Source organism: Protopterus annectens, chromosome 5.part0 (assembly GCF_019279795.1).
Source record: "Protopterus annectens isolate FY-2018-M chromosome 5.part0, PAN1.0, whole genome shotgun sequence".
Classification (NCBI taxonomy): domain Eukaryota; kingdom Metazoa; phylum Chordata; order Ceratodontiformes; family Protopteridae; genus Protopterus; species Protopterus annectens.
The window spans coordinates 1,540,794,382-1,540,806,726 of record NC_056735.1 but is presented as its reverse complement, the minus strand read 5'-3'; positions in this window follow the sequence as shown (position 1 = coordinate 1,540,806,726).

Sequence of the window (12,345 nt, the reverse complement as noted above, 5' to 3'; positions counted from 1 at the left end):
TTGTGAACATGTTGGAGGTGTACTGTCTGCATGTACATGCATATTGGACACATAGGCAGTGTGACATGCCCTGTATTGGCCAGTGTTAACACTCCATAGTTTCTATTGGCGGCCAGTATGCATTGTACTACACACATTTTGGAACTCGAGTACGCATGTGTGTGTATGACACGGGTTGACACTGTGCTGTGGGTGATGCTGATGTTGCTATCTGTCATTGGTTTGCATTACTAAGGTTAACACTTTCCCAGCTGCATAATCCTTTAGTAATCCACACTGTTCACCTACAGGGTTGCATGGACCGTGCTCTCACAAACACAAGAAATTCTCACTTATACAGTAAAAGTGCATTAGTCTCATGGACCCCTACCATAAACTAAATACATAATAGAATGTGTGAAGTTGTACCAAAAAAGAGTTACATGCCAAGAAGGGATAACCTCTCTGGTCAGTATCATTGGGAAAATACAATCCCTCAATAAACATACAAGGCAAGCTTCAAAATACAAAATGGCAAGGATTCCAAAGGCAACACTAAAGCTTTCTTTAGTGTTGTTTATAATCTACAGGGGAAATCTCAGACCGGGTCACATTTAATGTAAATGGTCACAAAGTACACTTATCTGACTGACATTACCAATTCCTTGTCATACAGTTTGAATGTGGATTTCACCACCCTGTCATTACACAAGGGCCACATTTTCAGACCTGACGAATGTAAAACCTGATGATTCACAGACACTCTAGTTAAAACATCTCTTTACCACAGTCCAAACCACAGTGGCAATGGTACTGGAAAGTGTCCCTGGCTGTGTCATACACAAGCTGACATATGAAATCACCACTCACCTAAACACTCTGTCCAGATGCAGCCTCTATACAGATTACATACTTGTGGAATGATGCACAGTAATGGTGTTCACAGTCCATAAGGGTTGAGCTACAACGTCTTCTTCTTCTTCCCCTTTTGGATGTGCCCATTAGGGGTCGCCACAGTAGATCATCTGTTTCCATTTCTTCCTGCCCTCTGCATCTTGCACTGTCACACCATCCACCTGCATGTCCTCTCTCACCATAGCCATAAACCTCATCTTAGGCATTCCTCTTTTCCTGTTACCTGTCGGCTTCATCCTTAGCAACTATTTCACAATATACTCTGCATCCCTCCTCAGCACATGTACAAACCAACTTAATCCTGCCTATCTGGCTTGGTCTACTAACCTTCAAACCTGGCCTGACCCTGTAATATACTTATTCTTAAACCGGTCCACCCTTGTCACACCCAGTGCAAATGTTAACATAAATTGATTAAGAGTAGAACTACAACAGGTCCTGGAAACTCTCACCCTATAAGCCAGACAAATGTTATCTGGAAGGCTATAGAGCACAGCATTATGGAACTCATTAACAGAGATGTTATGAATCTGCAAACACTGCACCATACCCAATTAGGTTCTCTAAAGGTCAGATCATGGCTCCTACACCTAGTAAACTTCAAGCCAGTTAACAAGGCTATAGGTGAGGGAGGGGAGGTCAACACAGCCAAACTATAGCTCACCAGCAATTCATACCCATCCCACATTCCGGTATTATACATAACCTCAACAGACTATCCATAAACGATTGTTAGATGATGGCTTGAAAACTGACGCACAGATGTAGGACACACAGTAACATTTGCAGCCTCCATGTACTATTCTATGCCAGTAAAGAGTGGTATTCACCTGCACTCAGTACTGGGACCACTCCTGTTTGGCATATAGCTTTCTTAGGTACAAGCAAACACAGTAGGAATATGTCTGCCCACATTTGATGAAAATGCATACTGTGGGCTATACTTTATTCTCCAGATGACACACACATCCTCCAAAAGGGTATCATAGAGACAGATACCTGGTGTCAAACTTATGCTGTAAAGCTATAAGCCAAAGAAAGCATAGTTATCCACCTTTAGAAAACAAAGTATCCCCAGAGTACCACATAGGTAGTAGCCCCCAAAATGTGGAACAGGTACTAATGTATACATAGAGCCATGTGTTTAGTCATCTCTCCTTTGGTAATCACATTACCAAAAGGTTTTGGAAATCCCTCTGTAGAGCACATAAGCAATAAAGGATTTGCATTTAGATCCACAGAGGTTGTTGCACACCTATAATGATTAGTCATCTTTGCCAGACTTTGCTTGCTTTGGAACAGGTTTCAAATATACCTCAAGCATAAACCCTCACTCACACTCTTCAATAGAAACAGTGATGAGTGGATGTGAAACAGAAGACGTAGCCCAGGGATTACTGCAGTGGCTAAGCTTGTCACAAGCATACAGAAGTGACCTAAGGTCTGGAAAGCACCATCAAGCTCTGGCAAAGATAACAGATGCGTTCATGAAGAAAGCAGAGTACCCACCTACAAAATAATTGAGGTCACATGTATGTATATGGATTTGCCCCACAGCTACCTTACATGTGTAATGCACATACAGTTGTCATTGTGATATGTCATACACTAGAAAAATCAAAACCCACTCCACATTGGCCATGTATGTATACGGCTTTGCCCCACAGCTACCTTACATGTGTAATGCACATACAGTTGTCATTGTGATATGTCATACACTAGAAAAATCAAAACCCACTCCGCATTGACCAACGGTGTCACACACCTGGAGCACACACACAGTCAGCAAGTGTGATATACAAACTTCTTCCTAACTACATTATGATACCACAGAACTATGCATTTACATGACACGCTACACACATTATTGGGATTTCACCTTCCCACAGGTATATTTGTAGGATGGTGACATCATCAGACTTGTCAAAGATTAGTATACCACTTTTAAGGGGTGCGAGTATTCTCCAAAAAGGTTGCTCTTCCGCAGGTAGACACACAGTTGACAAGTGCAGAATTCAAACCCCTATATAACTACATTACAATACTACAGCTGTATGCATTTACACAACACGCTATACACATTACTGGGATTTCACCCTTCCACAGGTATATTTGTAGGATGGTGACATCATCAGTTTTGTCAAAGATGAGTATACCACTTTTAAGGGGTGTGAGTATTCTCCAAAAAGGTTGCTCTTTCTCAGGGAGACACACACACACACACAGTTGAAAAGTGCAGGATTCAAACCCCCTACTTAACTACAGCAGTACGCATTTACACACTGTGCTATACACATTACTAGGATTTTACCTTTCCACAGGTATATTTGTAGGATGGTGACATCATCAGACTTGACAAAGATGAGTATACCACTTTTAAGGTGTGTGAGTAGTCTCCAAAAATGTTGTGCCGCCCCAGGAAGACATACACACACAGTTGGCAAGTGCAGGATTCAAACCGCTACCTAATTACATTATGATATTTCAGCAGTACACATTTACATGATGCACTATGCACATTACTGGAATTTCTCCTTTCCACAGTTATATTTGTAGGATGGTGACATCATGAGATGACAAAGATACTTTTAAGGGGTATAAGTAGTCTCCAAAAAGGTTGCTCTCTCCCCTGACACACACACACACACACACACACACACACACACACACACACACACACACACACACACACACACACACACACACAGTTGGCAAGTGCAGTGTTCTTAATCCAAACTAAGTATGTCTTTACACTTCAGCAAGCAATATGAAGTTACAGGGTGCAGTACAGACATTACTTGCTGACAGTTTGCACAAAGGATTTTTCACATTTGCTAACCTCAGCAGGCTTATCATACTAGGTGTATTGTGAGTGTATTGTATGCATAGGCCATGACCATATCATATATGGGTTGATGCACCACATGCTGGCACACACAGGGTCAGACCTTGAGTAGCATCTTACCTTCACCTACATGATACTGCAATATAACAGAAAGATGATAAACTTCAACAATTGGCTGAGCTTCTGGTGTCATTCAATGGGGATCCAGTCTCTGTCTGCCTGTGATGACATGATAAACAAGCCTTGTTGCTTCACTACAAATGGTTTGTATCTATCGCCCCTATGCTTCTGAATACTGGCCAAGGCTCTTGCTATCCCCATATTACCTTTTTTAGGCAAGGCTCAAAGGTTCATAGGTTCAAAGGTAGGTACTAGGCTATCGGCCCTGGGGCCTATACAAGCCCAGCCAAAAAGGTACCCTGGCATTTGCCACCCAAGAAATTTATTTTCCTGTGCCACTGTCGAGCAGAGACACAGAAGTGATCTCCAGGGTAAATTTCCTATTTCCCATCCAATCATCAAGATTTTTCTTGAAGAGTGCTAATGAGGAGCTTTGTGTGATATAGATAGGTAGTTTATTCCGGAGTATGTGAAGTCTCTGATACAGGAATCTATCCCGCCGGCATGTTCCGTTTATTTTGGTGACAAGGTTTAGGTCTCTAGAGCGTGTAGGTTCATAGGTTGATAGGTAGGTACTAGGCTATCTGCCCAAGGGCATTTATAAGCCTAGCCAGAATGTGTTGGCTTTCGCCTCCCTTTTAAATTAGTTTCCTGGGCCTCTGTCTAACAGGGCCACTGAAGTGATCCCAGGGGTAAATTTACAATTTCCCATTCACTCGTCAAGATTCCTCTTGAAGAGAGTCTGCGACGGGCTCTGCCTAACATCAACTGGGATTCTATTCCAGAGCGAGGGAAGTCTCTGGGGCAGGAATCTATCCCTCCAGCACGTCCTGTTTATTGCTTTGCTGAGGTTTAATTCACTAGAGTGTGTGGCTCTATGAGATTTGTTTTTCTTGAGGTGGAGCAAGTCCATTAATTCCAGGTTGGACATGGCCTTATACGTCAGGCATAGATCACCTCTGAGCAGGCAGTAAGCAACCAAGTAGAGCTGGAGTTTCTTTACTCAAGCTGCATAGGGCATCTCTTTGAAGCCCATGATCCTCTTGGTGAGGTACTTCTATGGTCTTACCAGCTGTTGCATGTGCCAATTAAGGTACATACCAAATGGGGCATTGTACTCTATTATGGGCCTAATGAGTGATAAGTAGAGGGCCACAATGACCTCTCTTGATCTAGAGGTGAACCCTTTCATGATTAGGTGGGCTACATAGAAGGAATACCTAACCACTTTGGCAATGTGATTATCAAAGGAGAGGTTACTATCTACCTGGGTCCCCAGGTCCCTAATTACATTTTCCGTATCTAGTGGATTACCACCTATGTGGTAATTTGTGGGCACTTTGTTTTTTCCAAAGGGTATGACTATGCATTTTTTGGGATTCAGCTTGAGGCCATGGTTTTGACACCAAGTATCTGTCTCTGTAAGACACTTCTGGAGGATGTCTATGTCAGCCGGAGAGTCGATTATGGCCCCCAGTTTGCAGTCATCTGCGAACTTGGTCAGCCATAGTCCTCCCGTGCTTGTCTGTACCTCAGAAAAGTATATACTGAACAGGAGGGGTCCCAGGACTGAGACCTGTGGTGTGCCACTTGTGACTGGTTTAAAGTCGGACATGGCTCCTGCAACTCTGACCATGTGTGTTCTATCCGTGAGTCAGTTGGCCACCCATCTCATGACATAGGGGTTAATGTTCAAGCTGGTAAGCTTGTCTATGATGTCAGAGTGGGAAATGGTGTCAAAGGCCTTAGTGAAGTCCAGGTAGGCTATGTGGACTACCTTGCCTTCATCTATGGCCTTGGTAACTGTTTCAAAGAAGTCAACTAGGTTTAGGAGGCAGGATCTGCCTTTAACAAAGCCGAATTGGGTAGAGTCCAGTGTCTGGAGGTTCCCAATGTCTCTGTTTATGAGTTCCATGATAATTCGCTCTATAGCCTTGCAGACCAGACTGGTCAGGCTTATAGGGCGATAGTTCCCAGTTTCTGCTGTGGCACCACCTTTGTGAAGCAGGATGACTGTTGCTGTACGCCATTCTTTGGGTACATAGCCTGTGGTAAGGCTGAGTCAGAACAGTGAATTTAGGTGAGGGTTTAGTTCCTTTTGGAGCTTGTGTAAGATGTAGCCTGGGACACCATCCAGTCCCATTGATGCTGTGTTCTTAGCTTTGGAGAGGGCTGTTTATACCTGCATATCTGTGAGGTCTGTGGCTCTGCATTCTTCTGGGATGGACACGGGCCCTTTTGGGAGTGGGGGGGTGAAGTTTGCATTAAACTTGTCTGCCAGGATGTTGGCAATGTCAGTTGGTTCAGTGTATTTTTTGCCATTTTGCAGTAGCTCAAAGCATGCTGAGAGTAGCCACCTAAATAGCTAAAGAAGGCTTTGTGGTTATCTTTAGATTCCTTGACAATTTTTCTTTACAAACTGGCATTTGATGATTTTATGAGCGATTGTAGTTTCTTGCTAATAATGATCAGTGATGCCTTTCCTTTTTGGAATTTTGCTCTATCAAGTAGTAGTTTCCTCCTTCTGTTGTATAGCTTATTTATGGCCAAGGACCACCAGACTCATTTCCTCTTTTTGGAGGAGTGAGTCTTGGTTTTACTTGGGATGGCTTGATCCATGCATCCCTGTAGATGCTCATATAATGCACTTGTAAAGGATTCTGTGGATTGCATAGCATTATCTGGTAGAAAGGGGGCTTTGAAACTTTCCACTTTGGTCTTGAGAAGTGTGAAGTTTGCTTTTGAAAAGTTTTTCACAGTGGTTTCCTTGACTGGGGGGTGGGGTCGGGATGTGGATGTCCAGTGTGATTACTTTATGATCTGATCTTCCAGTGAGGGGTTTACCTCTGATGTGGAACACTGATCCCCATGTTGGTGATGATTAGGTCCAGTATGTTGTCTCCTCTAGTGAGCATGGTGTCCAGCTGTTCCAGGACGTTAGAGTTTATAAACTCTAGGAAGCATTGGGCAAAGGAGTTTGTACTTGAGTAATTCTCCCAGTCAATGTTTGGGTAGTTGAAATCTCCTAATATCATGGTGTTTGCTAGGACCTTTATATATTTCAGTGTTTTCAGGAATGCTGAGTGAGGGTTCAGAGACAATGTAGGTGATCTGTAGCAGGCTACGATCTGATAAGCAGCTTTGCCCACTGTTAGTTGTACTTGGATGGTCTCCGAGGCCTCGTGCTGTGCCACTAACATGGAGGTGTGGTATCCTTTTGTATTTCAGTCCGGGTTTTGGGGCTGAAGCTCAGAGAGATTTGGATTTCTTTAAGTGGATCATGTCCAACAGCACTGTGTTTGACATAGCTTTGTATGTTAGGCAGAGATCACCTCTGAGTAGGCGATATGCGACAGAGTAAAGCTGGAGTGTTTTGAGATGGTCTGTGTAAGGCATGTATTTGAGGCCACTAATCCTCTTTGTGAGGTATTTCTGTGGGCTTTCCAGTTGTTGTAGATGTCCTGTGAGGTACATACCAAAAGGGGAGTTGTACTCTATAATGGATCTAATGAGTGATGAGTAGAGGGGAACAATGACCTCTTTTTTTCTGCATGAGAAACCTTTTGTGATGAGGTGTGCCACGTAGAAGGATTTCCTGACTACTGTGGCAATGTGATTATCAAAGGACAGTCTACTGACCGCCTGTGTCCCAAGGTCTCTTATCACACTTTCAGTGTTAAGTATACTACCACCTATGTTGTAGTTCATGGGTACAGAGTTTTTACCAAAAGGGATGACAATGCACTTTTTGGCATTGAGCTTGAGGCCATGGCTTTGACACCAGGCATCTGTCTCAGTGAGGCCCTTTTGTAGGATGTCCACATAGTTACTAGTTTCAATTATGGCTCCTAGTTTGCAGTAATCTGGGAACTTCATTAGCCAAAGACCTTCTGTGTTAGTCTGTACTTCAGGGAAGTAGATACCAAACAGGACAGGACACAGGACTTAACCCTGTGGTATTCCACTTGTCACTGGTCTGAAGTGGGACCTGGAGTCTGCTACTTTCACAGTGTGGGTTCTGTCAGTGAGCCAGTTGGCAACCCATCTTGTGACACAGGATTTGTACCTAGTTTAGTGAGTTTATCTATAATTCCAGAGTGGGGGATGGTGTTGAAAGCCTTGGCAAGATCTAGATAGGTTGGGTGAATCACCTTATCCTTGTCTACAGCTTTGGTGACTGCTTTGAAGAAGTCTATCAGGTTTAGGAGACATGATCTGCCTTTTACAAACCCGAAATGTTCGTGGTCCAGACTTTGGATATTACCAATGTCTTTGTTTATAAGTTCCATGATGATATGTTCCATGACCTTGCAGACCAGGCTCATCAAGCTAATGGGGCGCTAGTTCCTGGGGTCAGTGATGGCTCTCACCTTGTGTAGTGGGATAACTGTCGCTGTGCGCCATTCAGCAGGCACAAAGCCTGAGATGAGGCTATGACTTGAACATGGTGCTTAGGTATGGTGCCAGTTCATTCTGTAGTTTGTGTAGAACGCAGCTTGGGATGTTATCTGGTCCCATGGATGCTGTGTTCCTGGCTTTGGAGAGTGGTTTTTACCTGTGCAGCCATGATGATAGCAACTTTGCATTCTTCCAGTATAGAGATGGGCTCTTTCATAGGTTCATAGGTTCATACTAGGCTATCTGCCCTAGGGCATTTATAAGCCTAGCCAGAGTGTGTTTGGCTTTCGCCACCCATTTTAAAATTAATTTTGCTATGCCCTTTTTCGAGGTTAGTATACTGTGCCTCTGTCTAACAGTGACACAGAAGTGATACCCGGGATAAATCTACGATCCCCCATCCACTCATCAAGATTCCTCTTGAAGAGAGTCAATGAGGGACTCTGCCTAACCTGGACTGGGATTTTATTCCAGAGTGAAGGGAGCCTTTGGGTTATGAATCTGTCCCTCCAGCATGTCCTATTTATTTCAGTGCTGAGTTTCAAGTCTCTCGAGCGCGTAGCTCGATGGGATTTGGATTTTCTGAGGTGCAGCATGTCCATTAATTTTGGGTTGGACATGGCTTTATACGTCAGGCACAGATCGCCTCTGAGCAGGCGGTATGCCACTGAGTAGAGCTGGAGTTTCTTTAACCGGGCAGCATATGGCATCTGTTTGAGCCCTTTAATCCTCTTGGTGATGTACTTTTGGGGTATTTCCAGTTGCTGCAGGTTTCTGATGAGGGATGAGTAAAGAGGCACGATGACCTCCCCTGATCTAGATGTGAATCCCTTCATGATTAGGTGGGCTATATAAAATGTTTTTCTAACCACTTTGGCCACGTGGTTGTCAAATGAGAGATTGCTATCAACTTGGGTCCCCAGATCCCTAATTACTTCTTCCATACTTAATGGATTACCACCTATGTGGTAATTTGTGGGCACTTTGTTTTTGCCAAAGGGGATGACTATACACTTTTTGGCATTTAGCTTGAGGCCATGACTCTGGCACCAGTTGTTTGTTTCTATGAGGCCCTTTTGGAGGATGCTTGTGTCGGCTGGAGAGTCGATTATAGCGCCCAGGTTGCAGTCATCTGTGAACTTGGTCAGCCACAGTCCTTCCATGTTTGCCTGTACCTCCGAAAAATATATACCGAACAGGAGAGGTCCCAGGACTGAGCCTTGTGGGATGCCACTTGTAACTGGTTTGGAGTCTGACATGGCTCCAGCAATTCTAACCATGTGGGTTCTGTCCTTGAGCCAGTTTGCAACCCATCTAGTGACATAGGGGTTTATATTTAAGCTGGTGAGCTTATCTATAATGCCCGAGTGGGGTATTGTATCGAAGGCTTTTGTGAGGTCCAGGTAGGCTGTGTGGACCACCTTCCCCTCGTCAATGGCCTTGGTGACAGTTTCAAAGAAATCAACCAGGTTTAAGAGGCAGGATCTGCCCTTAACAAAGCCGAACTGGGTAGGATCCAGTGTCTGTGGGTCCCCAATATCTTTTTTTATGAGGTCCATGATGATGGGTGAGAGGGGGGTAAAGTTAGCACTGATCCTATCTGCCAGGATGTTGGCAATATCAATTAGGTCTGTATATTTAGTGCCATTGTGCTGTAACTCAGAGCAGATCTGAGTGTTGCCATTGTGATTCTTGACATAGCTATAGAATGCTTTGTGGTTGTCTTTAGAATCAGTGGTGATTTTGTTTTCATAACTAGCTTTGGAGGATTTTATCAGAGATCGCAGCTTCTTACTGAGGCTGACCAGGGAGCTTCTCCACTCATGGGTTTTACCCTCTTTTGCAACAGTTTCTTTGTTCTGTTGTGCAGTTTGTTTATGGCAGGGCCCACCAGATTGGCTTCCTTTTCTTGGAGGATAGCATCTTGGTTCTGTTTGGGATAGCATGATCCATGCACTCATGTAAGTGCTTATAAAGTGCAATTGTGTAGGATTCAGTAGTCGTAACTGTTTTGTCCATCTGCATGGGTGTCTTGAAGTTCACCACTTCTGTCTTAAGAAGCATGAAGTTGTCTTTGGAGAAATTGTTTAACATGTTTTCCTTAATGGGGGGTGGGGGCAGAATGTAGATATGTAGGGTAATTAACTTATGGTCAGATCAGACCAATGAGGTGTTGACTTCAGGTGTGGAACACCGATCATGCAGGACAAACCAAACCCCGTAACCAACACAAATAACCACAAAGTGAGCTAAGTGCTACTCATTGCCAGAGGTCTCAGCCTCCAGATGCGCACACTCGAGGCACTTCTCAGTATGGAGAATATTGATATCTGTGTAGTAACAGAAACCCAGTTCAAGGCTCCAGAGAGCACACCAGCACTACCAGGATACTACTCATTCCATACCTTCCAGCATCAGAACCTGGATCATAGCACATAGGATGGGGATGTATCCATATTCATCAAGGATACCTACACCTCTCTCTACATGCTCTCTACAGGATATGTACCCATAGAATGTTGCACAGAAACATTCTTCCCACACCACAGGGGTGGGGCCACAGACATTCATACTCTATGAACCTGACGAGTCTGATCTGCAAGGCAATGGAGCCAATCATAATGGAAGTCAACAATAAAGACATTGGGAACCTTCACACAATTGAGCACACCCAGTTTGGCTTCATCAAATTCAGATCACGCCTCCTGAACTGGGTGGATTTCTTTGAGACAGTTACCCAGGCTACAGATGATTGAAATGAGCTCCACACAGCCTACTTATACCTCGCTAAGGCCTTTGACACCATTCCCCAGACAGGTATTATAGATGAACTCACCAACCTGGGCATGAATCCATACATCACAAGATGGATTGCAAACTGGCTCACAGATAGATCCCACACATTAAGAGTTGCTGGCTACATGTCAGACTCTACACCGGTAACAACTGGTGTCCCCCAGGGTTCAGTCCTGGGGTTTCTCCTGTTTGGTATAGACTTCTCAAAAGTATATGTCAACACAGGAGGGTTGTGGTTGACTAAGTTTGCTGGGAACTGTAAAGTGTTTGCCATAATAGATTCCCCTGATGACACAAATATTCTCCAGAAGGGACTCTATGAGACAGATGTGTGGTGTCAGAATCATGGCCTCAAGCTCAATATGGAAGAATGCATAGTAATCCCCTTTGGTGAAAACAAAGTACCCCCAAACTACCACATAGGTGTTACCCTCTTAAAACTGACAAGGTAATAAGGGATCTGGGGAAACAAGTAGATAGTCATCTTTCCTTTGACAACCATGTTGCCAAAGTGATTGGGAAATCCTATGTGGCCCACCTAATCAACAAAGGGTGTGCATCAGGATCAAAAGAGGTAGTGGTGGTCCTCTACTCTTAAGTCATCAGACCCATCATTGAGTACAATGCACCATTTTGGATGTACTCAACTAAGAATATCCAGCAGCTGTAGAGACCACAGAGGTACCTCACTAAGAGGATTACTGGCCTCAAACAGTTGTGTTATGCAACACAACTGGTAAAACTAAATCTTTTCTCCGTTGTGTACCGCCTACTCAGAGGCACACTCTGCCTAACATACACAGCCATGTCCAACACATAACTGTTGAACATGCTCCATCTACAGATAACAACATTGAGTCGCACTACACACTCCAGGGATATGAACCTCATCACAACGATGAATACAACATGCTGGTGGGATAGAGTACCATCCCAGACACTTGCCTTACTGTGGAACAGAGTCCCAATGTACATCAGACAGAGTCCCTTGCTGACACTCTTCAATAGGAACCTTGAAGAGTGGATGGGAAACGGACAATTCACACCAGGCATCACATCAGCAGCCCCACTAGAAAGGGGCTTAGGGTACTAACTATTAGAACTTGGGCCTGGGAGACTACCCAATGGGGTGGGTGAAAGCTGCACAACTTGCCTAGGCTAATATATGCCTTCATGAAGATAGTCTACTACATACCTATGAACCTATGTGACAGGTACATGTCTACAGACAGTAGATGTGTACTTCTTTGTACAGTCATGTTGTACAGCAGCCACATGGACCACATACACTG